Source organism: Metopolophium dirhodum, chromosome 1, assembly GCF_019925205.1.
Source record: "Metopolophium dirhodum isolate CAU chromosome 1, ASM1992520v1, whole genome shotgun sequence".
NCBI classification, from domain to species: domain Eukaryota; kingdom Metazoa; phylum Arthropoda; class Insecta; order Hemiptera; family Aphididae; genus Metopolophium; species Metopolophium dirhodum.
In genome coordinates this window covers 145675452-145690459 of record NC_083560.1, presented here as the reverse complement: position 1 = coordinate 145690459, position 15008 = coordinate 145675452, and positions in this window count along the sequence as shown.

The window sequence follows — 15008 nt, the reverse complement described above, 5'->3', positions numbered from 1 at the left end:
AAATAGATTCCTAATTTTTTTTATTTATTTTTTTTATATATATAGATTGTGGCTATATTCAACAATAAGGACTTGACTGCCTTTCAATAATTAAAATATCAAATAATAATTCTCAAAATTATTATAAATAATAAGCACGGTTTAATTCAATTAATTGTTACGTAAAATCTGGATTTTTGTTCAACCTAAGTAATTTAATTTATTTATTAATGAATCGTAAAAGTTTTATTTAAATATCTAAAAAAATTTATTCAATTTTTTGTTTTATTTCAATGATTTATTTTTTTAATTTAAAAATAATTATTAATTTATTTATTTACCCGATGTATTTCTCTTAAAAAAAATTATTATTTCTTTACGTATTATTAGTTTAAATTCTGAATAATTATTTATTTATTTTATTTAAAACTATTATTAATTTATTTATTTAAAATGATTGAATTTAAAAATAATTTATTATTTTATTTTAGTTAAATGACTGAAAATTTATTTTATTTTATTTTAAAAATTTATTTAATTATAGCAATAATGTTTCAATAATAATATTTTATTTTATTTAAATGTTTTAAAAATTTATTTTAGTTTAATTCAAAATTATTTAATTATATTAATAATAATATAATATTAATACTTTATTTTATTTAAAGGATTGCAAAATTTATTAAAAAATAAAAATAAAAGTATTATTTTTATTTAAATAATAAATAATTATTAAATAATTATTTTAGTTTATTTTAAAAATTTATTTGATTGTATTAATTATATTATAATATTATTTAATTTAATTTAAATGACTGTAAAATGTTTTTAATTAAAAGAAAAATTTAAAAATTTAAAGTATTATTTTAATTTTATTAAATTGCTCTAAGTTTTATTCTAATATTAAATTTTATTTAATTTATTCAAATGTTTGTAAATTTTATTTTATTTAATTATTTATTAAATTATTAAATTAATAAACTATTATTTGTTTTAAAATATTCGAACTACTATTTAATTTAATTCAGTTTGTTTCTAAATTATTATTTAATTTAAGTAAAAAGGTTGAACAATTTTATAATATGTTTTTAATTAAATCGAAAATTCATGTTCCACAATCTTAATTAACACAACTCTTTTTTTTTTTTTTGTAATAATATACTATGGTCATACGCTATACCATAGGAGACGAACAAATAATGGAACTTAACTAGATACTTACAACAACGCAGCTGGTATGATTGTTGACTTTCTCGCTGGCAATTCCATTGCTTCGACGTATTGACTAGTAATTGTTACTTGTACAGGGTCCTTTCTCGGAGTTGTTGGTAGGTGATCGGTCTCCCAACGGTGTTTCGATGAAGAAATTGCCTCCTTGAATGGACTTAGATTGAAGAAAAAATTTCAAAAATTTTCGAAAATTCGAAAAAAAATTTTTAAAATTATTTTTTTCCTGTTCTCTAAGTATCTATTGAGATACCCTGTCCACAGCGCCAATTTTAACGTTCCCCAGTCAATAGGATTGAAGGATGATGGAATAAATGTAAATCTCGAGTGTTTAGTATAATATGTTTGATTTATTTAACTTATTCAACTGTGACTGATTATAACAAAATTACTATAAGTCCAAAATTAATAAATGAAGCTAGCGAGATGTGACATTAGTTTACTGATGACTGTTCCAAAGCTCGTCGTTTGTTCGTCTGATGAACGCTTGTCCATCAGCTCTCCTCGATAGTTCTGTCCCTCTCCCTACTTTACTCTGGATGACCATACATAGTCATCTTGCGGTTAGGCCTACCGTGGGATTGTCACACGCTTGCACACGGCCGGATGAACATATATGTGTTGTTGTTGCGCATTTGTGGTGTTTGTTTTATTCCATAAAACCACACAGATCTATACGGTCATTTTACACGAGTTATTTATATACGTAAGCATATAGATATTGACGCACGCCGTCCAGGGTCACGCGCTCGATATTCGCTGTACTACTACACACGCAGCGCGGACGCTATTACTATTACTATTAATGTTACGCGGCGCGTACTATAATAAATGATTATATATACACTTTTTCACTGCCTAAATAAGTGTTATATATTGGGTAATATGATATTAAGTCACAGCTCGCTACAGGTACAGCAGTGGTTAATTCTTTAATTCTATACAAAGAAGTAACTGGTAAGAATATTCAAATATCTGAATTCATTCAAAATATTAGTCAAGAGTTGAGTCAGCTGGGTGACATTAGTTCTCCATCTTCACAAACTAAAAAACATTATTTAGTTGAAGGATCAGAAGTCAATAATGGCAATAGGAAAAAACGCCGTAGATGTGGTAAATGCTATATCAATTTGAGTAAAGTATTTGGGAGAGAAGAGGCACAAAAAAAATGTAAGCAAGTATATACTTATTGTTCTACATGTGATGACAAACCATACCTGTATTTAGAACATTTCCAAAGGAATCATAAATAAAATTACATTGTTAGTTATTAAGTTGTTTCAATTATTATATAGCACTAAAAGTTATAGTGTTTTCCATAATTATTTTATGTTGTTTTATTAACTGTTAACTATGTATACACAAAGGATAGTGTTTATTTTAATGTTATTTCAAGTTATTTAATATTTTTTTTTTAATTTAAAATTTTTCTTTTAAACTTGTTTTTTTGATTTTGAGACCCGAGTAGCAATTTGAAGGTGCAACGTCTGTGTATTTACACGGTGCTTAAAAGACCGTTCATACACGGTGTGAGCACTGTGCAGCTTCAATAAACTCTAACATTTATGCTAGGAAGGGTTGACGGTGTAAGAATAACCAATCAATAAAAGTGTTAATATATTCTTGGGTTGAATTGCGTGTGTAAATGTGAAAAAAACACGGTGAAATAACTGTGAGAAAATTGTTTCAAGTACGGTGTTCTCAGTGTGCTATATATAATATATTACATAGAGGCGAAACCGTGAAACATATTTATAGGTATTTGTGTTTTTGGTCGAATACCGTGTGTCCGTGCTAAGTACGCACGGTGAACTTACAGTGTGGAAATTGTTTCAAGTACTGTGTCCCCACAGTTGTTTATGTTTCTGGTTGAATAACGTGTGTCCGTGCAAAGCACACACGGTGAACTTATAATATAATATTATATGATAATGGGCAAATTATTTAAACCACGTGATTTAGATTTAGATTGATAATATAGCGAGTAGGTATAATAATATTATTATTGAAATCATATAATTATTTTCATTCTGTTGTAGGCGTTCCGCTTTTCACTATTTGGCGCGTGCCGCGTTGTTTTCTTTGTTAACCTTTCAGCTGTGTTTCTAACCTAACCTAACTACCTAATTATTAAAAATTATAACGTTATTAATTATTATTTCATACCGTTAAACAGTTTATATGTGACTTACTGACTTATGTGCATTCAATATTGAACAAGTGTGAAGTGTATGAATATTGAATTCTAGCTAAGGACAGTTTATATATTATACTATAAATTATATAATAATATATATTCAACATTTCAAAATGTAAGTACAATATATGTAAATAATACAGTGTGTTATATATTATATATAAGGTGTTACAAATATATATATTTATATATCTGTTATATATAAACAGCAGTCTACTGCACATTATATATTATTATATATACCTACCTATATAATTATCTTATATTACATACATAATTATTAGATATACCTATTTAACATAACAATCGTTAACATATCTCGATACATAGCATATATAGGTAGTTGGATATAATAATATACCTAGTAATATTTTATTTAAGTTTAGCAATTGTTTTAATAGTAATATTATTATATTATAATATTATTATATCTCTACCTTAATCATTTATACCTACTTCTCAGATATTGTATATTACTTAATATGTAGTTATATGTGCATGGTAAACACACTATTTATATATTTAGCCATGGTATTATAGATTTGGTATAATTATACAAACTTGGAAATCAAAATATTATAATATAGGTAGGTATATATTACATATTTTGATTTCCAAGTTAGTAAAATTATACCAATCTAGTATCTTATAACTTATAAGATATATATAGATACTTAGTTATGAAACATTTATTAACAGATATAGATCAAATATTGTTGTTTGAAAATGGAATCAGAGGTGGTTTATCTCAATGTAGTCAAAGATATTCAAAAGCAAATAATAAATATATGGGAGATAAATTTAAAAAAAAAGAGGAATCAATATTTTTAGAATACTTGGATGCAAATAATCTTTACGGTTGGGCAATGAGTAAATATTTACCTACTGGAGATTTCAAATGGGTTGATAATCTAAATGATATTGATGTAATGAATATTTCTGACAAATCATCTAAAGGTTATATTTTAGAAGTCGATTTAACTTATCCTGAAGAACTTCATGATCTACATTCAGATTTCCCTTTAGCACCGGAAAGACATTTTGATGACAAACAACTCCCAAAATTATTAACAACTTTGTATGATAAGAAAAAATATATAATACATTATGAAACACTAAAATTATTTATTAAATTAGGTTTAAAAATAGAGAAAATTCACAGTTTTAGAATTTAGTCAATCTCCTTGGTTAAAAGTTTATATTGATTTTAATACTAATCTTAGATCAGAAGCTAAGAATGATTTTGAAAAAGAATTTTTCAAATTAATGAATAATAGTGTTTATGGACGTACTATGATGAATGTTCGAAATCATGTTGATATAAGATTATGTTCTAATGCACTCTCAAGTAGAAAAATTAATTGTCAAACCAAATTTTGATCGAAGAACAATTTTTACTGAAAATTTAGCTGCAGTACATATGAAAAGATGTGAAATAACTTTCAATCAACCAATATATGTAGGAATGTGTATTTTAGATTTATCTAAAATGTTAATGTATGATTTTTATTATAATATAATTAAACAAAAATATGGAAATAGAGTTAGATTGTTATATACAGATACAGATTCACTTATATTAGAAATAAAAACTAATGATTTTTATCAAGATATGAAAATTATGTTAGATCATTTTGACACTTCAGATTATCCAAAAGATAATATTTATGGTTTACCTTTAGTTAACAAAAAAGTCTTAGGCAAGTTTAAAGATGAATTAAATGGAAAAATTATGACTGAATTTATAGGTTTAAGATCCAAATTATATTCACATCGAATCTTAGATTCTGAAAAAGAAATTAAAAAAGCTAAAGGTGTTAAAAAAAATGTTGTGGAAAATAAAATATGTTTTAATGATTTTGAAAATTGTTTACTAACAAAAAAATCAAAATATGTTAAACAAAATTTATTTAGAACTAAGAAACATGATATTTTTACTGTAGAACAAAACAAAAAAGCTTTAAGTGTTTATGATGATAAAAGATTTATTTTAGAAAATGGTATTGATACATTAGCTTGGGGACATTATATAACAAAAATAGACAGAAATGATTTTGTAGACCATCTCAATACACTAATTAGAAATCAAAATCAAAAAGATTAGAAAAATATATAATAATAACGTGTGCCCCATTTGGGTGAGTGTTAAATATAAATTTCTTTTTAATACATTTTTGCATTTAGATTTTTATTTTTAATATAACAATTATATTAAAAAATATTTTAATTATTATTGCATTTAGATTTTCTTAAAAATATTTTGGGGGGATCATGGCATTTCAATTTTTAATTATTAATATCATAAGTTTTGCGAAAAATATTTTAATTATTATTGCATTTCAATTTTCTGATCTTTTTGCACATTGTTTTCTTTGTGATCTTTTATTGATATAATATGGACTGTGCCAGGACTGGTACATATATACTACTAATAACTTTTGTTCTAATTAATATTTTTAAAAAATTTCTTTTAAATATAATTCATAGACTATTGCGCTACATTTTTAGTATACATTTTTTATTTTTATTTTTTAATACTGAAAATAAAAAACTTAAATGATAAAAAAAATTTCCAAAATATCCAAAATAACCAATTTGTAAATCTGATTCTCAGAAAAATTTATATCGTAAGAACATTTATTTAAGTCAAGTGGCTGATTTTTTAATATTTTTTTAAATATCAATATTCTTGTTAAGTAATATACGATCTATTTTATGTTAGAAACATTATAATTTCAAAAAATATAATTCATTTTGAAATAATTTTATATGAACATTTTGAAACAGGTGCATGTTAAAATCTAACTATTTTTTTATTGTATTTATTATAATAATAAGTTGTGTACTGGTGTATAAACTATATTAATTCATGTGCTTATTACCAGAAATATATAATACTATTTTTACAATTAATTTTAGTGTTTATACTTTTCATTTTAAATAATCCGTTGGCAGAATACAGTTATTTCAAAACGCAGTAATAGGAAAATAGAAGACGCTTTTAGCGTTTACTGTTCACATTTGCCTGCGGTATTGCGTAATTGCGGTGGCAGACGAGTTATTACCCGTCCATAACCTGTTTAACACAAAAAAAAATCGTCCCCACCCATAACTTACACAGTTATATAATATTATTCTATGACACAATAAATATAATGATAATCACAGAATATGTCCAATTGATAAAGACGTTGATTGTTTATTACGGACCACGGACTAAGAATAGAATAAATGGTAAATTTTCTTGGGCCGTGTTCTTGATCAATAATATAAGATATTATAATCACAGATTTCTAAAGTTAGTGATTATAATTTATAACCTTAAAATAATAGTGATAAATGATAAGATACCATGTGGTTGTTGGTTGATAATCTGATAACGCTCGTGTTCTTCATAATTTTTATATGACTGTTAAAACACTTAAAACAAAAAGTTAAACTAAATTTAAATACGCATCTAATTATTTCATTATTTCAATCAAGATGATATTTTTAAGTCATTGTAATTAGTGCGTTTGAATTTTTGTCAACTGGTTTAGTTTACTATACATATCTTTGTGTCTAGCTTATTTTAATATACTAAATGAAAACAATAATTCACCATTCAGATAATTTTATGAACAATATGTAGATGTGAATATTGTAGATATGAATATTGATTTATTAATAAATAAATTACCATGATAAAGCTTACAAGTTTAATTAATTGGTTATTTTTAATACAATGTGTCATTACAATGACTGAGTATTTATTGTCCGTCAATGACTGTCAAAAAAGTCTATGTATAAAATGTAAGTATTAATAATTTGATTATACTATATATTTATTAATTATTTTACATACTATTTAAATTGTATTTTATCTTGTATGTAGTTCCATAAAATATGATCCAATTACTACAAGTAACATAATGTTTGATGTGCCGCAACATACATTGTCAAAAAAAAAAATCAAATAGAAAGTCTTACCTCAAAATGTAAATATAACTGAATAAGATCTTTACATTCTAATATTAATAGATATTATTAATTAATATTTTATCATTTTATTTTATCTTATAGGTAAAAAAGTAGCTTTCGAAATGAATTTTGTGATTCAAAATGTATACCTACAACATTGATGATCACACAATATCTTGTCTGTTTAAGTATTAACATTCATATAGTATGTAAGCTATATAGTATATACACTACTATACTATCTCTACAATCCTCTACAGTTTAATGTGTTGGAAAATCATCAATTTATGTACCAATGGATAAATTATGTATTTATATTTAAGTTAATAGCATGATTAAATTAATTAAATTATTTTAAAAAAAATGTTATAGGTGTTATAATTAGAATCTTAGGAATACTCAAAATCAAAAACTTTATAAAGTGCTAAGCAAAGAAAGGTTATTCTGAATTCACAAAATATGAGACTTATGGTCGTAAACTTCTAGGTAATAGAGACCTTTTATTTGGTTCTGAAATATGATTATTTTTTAATAATTTAAAAAAAAAATTAAATTTATTTCTCCGTCACTAATGAGGTGAATTATAAACAGATAATTAATTTTTTTTTTGGAGTAATGACTGAATTTGTTTAGTTACTAAGAGTTTTTAGATTATACACAAATACTCTGCTTATGCAATCCGTTAGGTATAAATTCTAAAAGTTTTTAGTTAATTAAGTGAATTTAGTCAGTATTTCAGAAATAAAATTATTTTACTAAATTTGTATCTTAACAGCAATCATTAGCGTGCACAGCTGTATACCGTTGACATAGGTTTCCTTCAATAATTAATAAACTATACTGCAATACTAATAAGCATAAGGTATACATATAGTTTAAAAATAGTTATGATCATGAATATTGGTTGTTTAATGTTCATGAACTGTTTATTTATAATAATTATTACTGATATATTACAATTAAAGTTGAATAAAAAAAGTTGATTTTTAAATTAAATGTATGAGCATGCCTAAAACAGTTACATTATATTTGATGCTTTTTTTTAATATAATATGTATATTTTAATATTTTTCTACTGTTTAAAACAATTAAGTCAAACAAAAATAATTTCAACCTACAATCTTCTTGATTTGTATATTACAAAATTGATAATTATTAAATAAAAATTATCCATCACAGATATTGATTTGTGCAAGTTTGTTAATGTTGCTGTTAAGATACTTAAAGATAAAGAAATTGATATTTAATAATTATTATAATAGGGTTTTTTTATTTAAATTAAAACAAATTATATGTACAACAAACATATATTGTTACGGCCAGCATTTAGGTTGCTGGTAATGAATTTTTTCATTTTTGAACGGACAAGTTTTTCTATAAATGAAATCTTTGATTCAAGTGGCTGTAAATTATCTATTTTTACATAATTACTCATATTAGATGAGGGGGAATTATGTAAAATTTGTTGCTCCTGAATGTAAATAATTTTAATTTAGTGAAATGTGTTGGATATTTTGTTTATTTGTGTATTTTATTATTTACTAAATTTATTTTTACCAATTTCTTTTCTTTGTAATCTATTGCAGTTTTATCATTCACCTCAATAGTGGCCAATTTTTGTTTGAGTAATTCCTATAAAAATAACACTTAGCATATTTTTTTTAAATAATTTTCTTACTTTTACTTACAATGTCTTTCTCTTAACCGTCATTTTTTGTTTTGAGTACAGACTATAAAAATATTGTAATTTATATTATTACTGCTATAAGAGTGTATTTATACAATTTTAATGTTATACCTATAATTAGGGTTAGGATGTTTATGCACTAAAAAACAGTTAAATATGCATAAAAAAATAAAGAAATGTGAAAAAAATGCAATATAAATATATATGTAGGGATAAATTAAATTATTAATAAAAAATCAACAAATTGTGTCAGTAAAAAAAAAATAAAAAAAAATTTTCAAAATCATAAACATCCTAACCTTGTTTTATAAACATACATTTTTTTTCTTTATAAGCCTTTTCTTGAACTTTTAATGTTACCTAATAATATATTATTGATAATAAATTGTATATCATGTAATTATTTTTTATTATTTATTCTGCTATAGTTATTTACAATTTCTTCAGCAAGTGACTTATTTTCTGTTTGAAGGCGTATCACATCTTCAGCATAATAATTACTTTCAACATTTTTATTTTTTAAATGTTTGTCTAACGTATGGTATTGCTGTAAATTTGTGTATATACATAAGTGTCTTATTATTATTTTCAGAAAAAAAATAAAATTTAAAAAAAATTGATATTAATTTCAAGTCTACTATGTAAACAATTTTATAATAAATAATTAACTATTAAAATTAAATTATTTCATTATAAAATGTAAAGAATAATTAATGTGGTTGATTTTGAATCTGGATTATTGATCCGCTATCACTGTTTATTATTTTAATATCTATCCAATTAGTACCATTGACAATAAACTATTGTGCACACAATTTATGGCCTATCTTCAGATAAAAGATAACAATATTTTAACATTTTTAACTACTGGTTTTTAATAAATACAACTACCGCGATTAAGCTACGCAATACCGTAGGCAAGCGTCTTTTATTATTTGAAATAACCGTATTCTGCCAACGGATTATTTATCGTAAACCTGGGTATTTATTAATTATACATTTTTATTTTACATTATTTTTATGGAAAATAAACTGACTTTCCAAATATATTCTCTTCTTTTGTCTCACAATGCAACTTGCTGCGGTAATCCATGGCCTTAGTTATGGCACTTCGAAATCGTACGGGATTTTTTTTTATATGGTTCCTAATTTAAATTGGATATTTCGTATTTTTTACTATTCCTGTCAATTTTGTGCCATAATTCCGTAATAAATGGTTACGGCATTCAATTTTTTGAATAAAAAAATTTGGACCGTATGGAATTACCTCTAGTAGCCTTTTAGTAACACTAGAATCTCCATATTCTTTAAAATAAAAACTAGTGATGTGCATTTTACGTAAAAAATAAAGAATTAGTTGAATAAATATAATTGAAATTATTGTGTACTCACGAAATTACTTTACCATTATATCACGAAATTAAATACCATATCACCAAATTGCCTAAATTATCTCAATGACTTTTGAACTTTTATAAAAACTTATCACCGATAAACCGAACAAATGAAATAACTTTTGTTCTAATTAATAAAATATAATTTTTTTTTATTAAATTTCAAATGTTTATCCAGTTTTTGTAACAAATATTTGAATAGGATTCACAACTTAACTACTGCATTACTTATACTATAATTACATCGTGGTTTCGTCGTGCGTGCGTATTACGAAAATAATCATTCTGTGATCGCTTCAGAGATCGTCTACAACAATGTATTGATGCTAACGGCCGCCATCTTGGAGATATAATTTTCAAACAATAATTTTTAAAAATGGGATTAAATACTTATTTTAATAAAAAAAATTTTTTCTCTAAGTTTTACTGTTAGTTTTTTATAGCCCTTCAAAACTCGTCAGTCGGCGTAAACAACATATTACAATTTGTAACTCAACAATACAGAATTATGACGATTCAAAAACATTTTAATGATTATTAATATTTTGGATATCATGCATTCATGCCGTATGGTCACGGACAAAGATATTATACAGGACTTAACACGAAGTTATTATTATATAAATAATATTGGTTTGACGGAGTACGGGAGTATATTATTTACGATAGCCACTAAGATATAACGCAGTGTTATTAATTCCCCGTACACCACCCAATCATCAACATTTGTACAACAGTCCCCCTTCACTCTCCAGCTATGACTGTCCATAATGCTATACACCTATATATCTAGTCTGCGATCTAAATATAGCAAAAATTTAACTAATAAAACCATTGTGGTATTAAAATAATTTATAAAAACGGAATAGCCAATATTTTATTTATAGAAATTATTTTATTTTAATGTCTATAATATTATTATAATATCATTGTTGAATCTGCATTTACTCGAGTAAGTCGATTCTAAGCAGAAACATTGGATTGTTAACTGTGTTTAATTATTCTTTTTTTGTACCTACTGTCGTGTTTAAATAATATTATTAATATTGTTTAAAATCATAAATAAAAATAATATTTAATAAATACAAAATGGAAACCAAAGTAAGTATATTTCGTTTATGTAAATAATGAAAATCGAATAATCTATTAGTTATTGAAATAATGAAGTAAAAATTATTAATCAATTATTGGGTATCAAATCAACGTATAATCTCAGAAAAGTAAAATTACTCCGCCTGTAGTAGCTAGTCTATGATCGCGTTTGGATGAAATCTAGGTAATTTGAAATTTTGAGATTTAAAGGTGAGTAAAATATATTTTATCAATTTATTTATACAGCATGTGTTTACTATTCATTCTTAGATTTTCTCTTTCACTAGGTTAACATTTTAGATTCTGATTGTGTAACTATTGATTATATTAGATTCTGAGCGAAGCGATGAATGTATTGATTTTACAATGATGTGTGTTTTTTTTTTATTTTTTTATTTTTTTATCTTATCTAGTTGCTGTATAATCTCGGCTTGTTGCGAATGTGGCAACCTATAGGGTCTTTGATAAATGGGTTGTTGGTTAACGTTCAAATTTATAACATGCTCGGCTGCATTTGTAAAAGTTAATCGATCGCCTTCTAAATGAAATATTTCCGCATATTGTTCACATATTTCAAATATGGATTGTCTCTCATCAATACTCATATGGTCACTTCGTATTAAATTCAAAATTCTATTGACTCGATTGTCATCATTAATCTCAGAATGTACCGCATGTATACTATAGGTCGTAGCGGTATCATACAATATTCGATTCATAATACCTTCGTTAATTTCTTTAGTTACTTCAGAAACATTTAATATACTGACTAAAACCTTTCCCGACCTTACTGTTCCTACCACATTGGCACAGTATACGTCCCTAATTAGTTCTTGTTTAAGAACCATAACATCTTTATTTTCCATAGCCGGATCGGCAATTGGCACGGTCACAACTGTTTCAGTTCTTGGTTCCAACTTAAAACATAACTTATCCTTAATTATCTTATTAACTATCTTATTATTTATTACTAAAGTGTTGTTTGCTACATCTATTACTGCCTTATTATCCATTAAAAATTGTTGTCCCAAAATACCATCCTTAGGTATAGGGAACGAATCACGTACTACTTGAAATTCTGTTTCTATATTAACATCATTAAATCTTAAGGTTATTTTTATTAATCCTACTGTTGGCACTATCCTATCGTTAATTCCCTTTAAATATATATTTTTATCCTCCTGCACTAGTGTGTCTCCAGTTAAAGTACTAAATTTAATTAAATTAACATCGCTCCCATTGTCAATTAATAGTTCCATGAATTCTTTTTTTACATTGGCAGACTGACAAGTAATATGGTTTTTGTTTATGACTGACTTGATGTGTAGACATCGTCCTGGCAACCCTCCTCTACTGTGGCTATTAAGTTTATCGGTCGAGCGCCACTCCTGTCGTCCGATCTTGGTAAGTTTCCCGAATAATTATTATTACGCCTATCATTATTCTGCTTCCTAAAACATTTGGTGACGTCGTGTCCAGGAATTTTACAATATGTACACATAAGATTTACCGGTGCGTTATAATTAGTAGGTTGTCGCGTAAAATTGTTGTTGGATGGACGCGAATTTTGATTACAATTCCGCGCAATGTGGTTACCTCCACACTGATAACACTGTATGACATTACTTCGATAATTACCTCCTTGATTGTTATTAAAACCATTGTTACTATTTCGAGGCTGGTATTGTTATTCCTACTACCGTGATTTATATCGGGTCTATTAAAATTCGGATTCCGATTGTACTGGGGTCTATTAAAATTCGGATTCTGATTGTATTGTGGCCTATTAAATGTACTTGTACTCGGTCTATTATTATTATTATTTGGTGGATTATAATTATTATTGTGGTTACGATTATTATTGTTAGAATAATTATTCTGCCTATTGAAATTATTGTGATTAGTGTTATTAGCTTGTCTACGAGGGTTATCACCTCCGTAGTACTGGTATGCTTCCGATTCAGATTTAAGTTCAACTTCTTCGTCCTTAGCAACCTGTATCGCCAATTCTAAAGTGGGTGGCTTTTGAGGTTTTACTATGTTCTTTAAATTAGGTGTCAATCCCTTAATAAATACTACTAATGTCTGTTCTTTTAACTGGTCACGAATAGTAGTTGCCTGCTCTGTACTCTATTTTTTGTACTAGCTATGCATAAATTGTAAAATAGTTGTTCTACGCGTCGTGCATATGCACCTACATCTTCGTTATTCCTCATTCGGACGGAATTTAATGCTACTTGCAATGATGATGTCGACTGTTGTGGTTCAAATGCATCTAATAAAATTAATTTTATTCCTTCCCAGTCACTAGTGTCCCTATATCGACACGCAGTTAAAGCCTGGTCAAACAATTTAGTGTTAATGTATTTTGTTAATATGGGCAGATCTTCTTTTTCTACGGCGGAACATGCTAAGTCGCATGCCTTAATGAACTGGTATACATCTCTCTCACCAGTTGACGCGGTCCCGCGTAATAGCTGTTTGAATTCAAATAGCCTTTTACGCGGAAAGCCGCGCAACGCTTCTCAAACAAACCGCCAATCGACGATGGACGACGCCGGCGCGCGACACCCGCGCTGTGAACCGTCGGCCGGCCGTTGAGTGAACCGGATTGTAATGTCACCAGTTTTCACCGACGACCCGCACGAGACTGACACACACGTCCCCGGCCAATCGTCTTTTTTTTTTTTCTCTTCTTTTGTTTTCCGTTTGATTTGTTTTTGTTCAGTGACCGACAGGGCCACAAACGCATTTCTTTTTTGTTCATCCGTGAAATAAATTTCACCCTCACATCGCAAAATTTGTGTTTTTCTTTTTTCGTTTTGTCGTGTGAACCTTCTACCTCAACATCACCGCACCCACGCGGCCTTCACTAGGCCCGCAACAACTGGCTCCCCGTACAGGAATCACCGGTAAGTGAAAACTTATTAACTTACCCCTTACTACCACCATCATATACCCTTCCCGTTGCGCGACTTGGAAAAAAGTCCCCGACGCGATCCGACAAAAACGTGGTTAGCTGGCGAAAACGGAAAAACCGGCGTTACGTAATATATTACATAAGGACGTAACGACCAGCCGCGCCGCCCGATTTACGGACGCACCGACTACACCGCGCGCGACGCTCCAAAGTCCACACACACACGACGTAGGTAGGTAGGAACGCAAGAGCGCGAGAGGGTCACACCACCACCGCCCAGCACCACCACCGATAACGTCAACACGCGATTACCTGGGACAGAAATACCACATAATCGGACTGCCGTCGCCGCCGCCCAAAGCGACAGCCGCCGTCTTCCCTAATCGCAGTAGTGGGCCTGAGAACGCACACACGCGCAGCCGTGACAACACTCTGCGAAAACCGGTTACTGTGATCGGCAAGCGCAATAACAAAACAATAACAACCCACTGACCTAAATCCCGTACGCAAATAAACACCGATAAACGGTCAACACAGCTGATCGAAGGAACG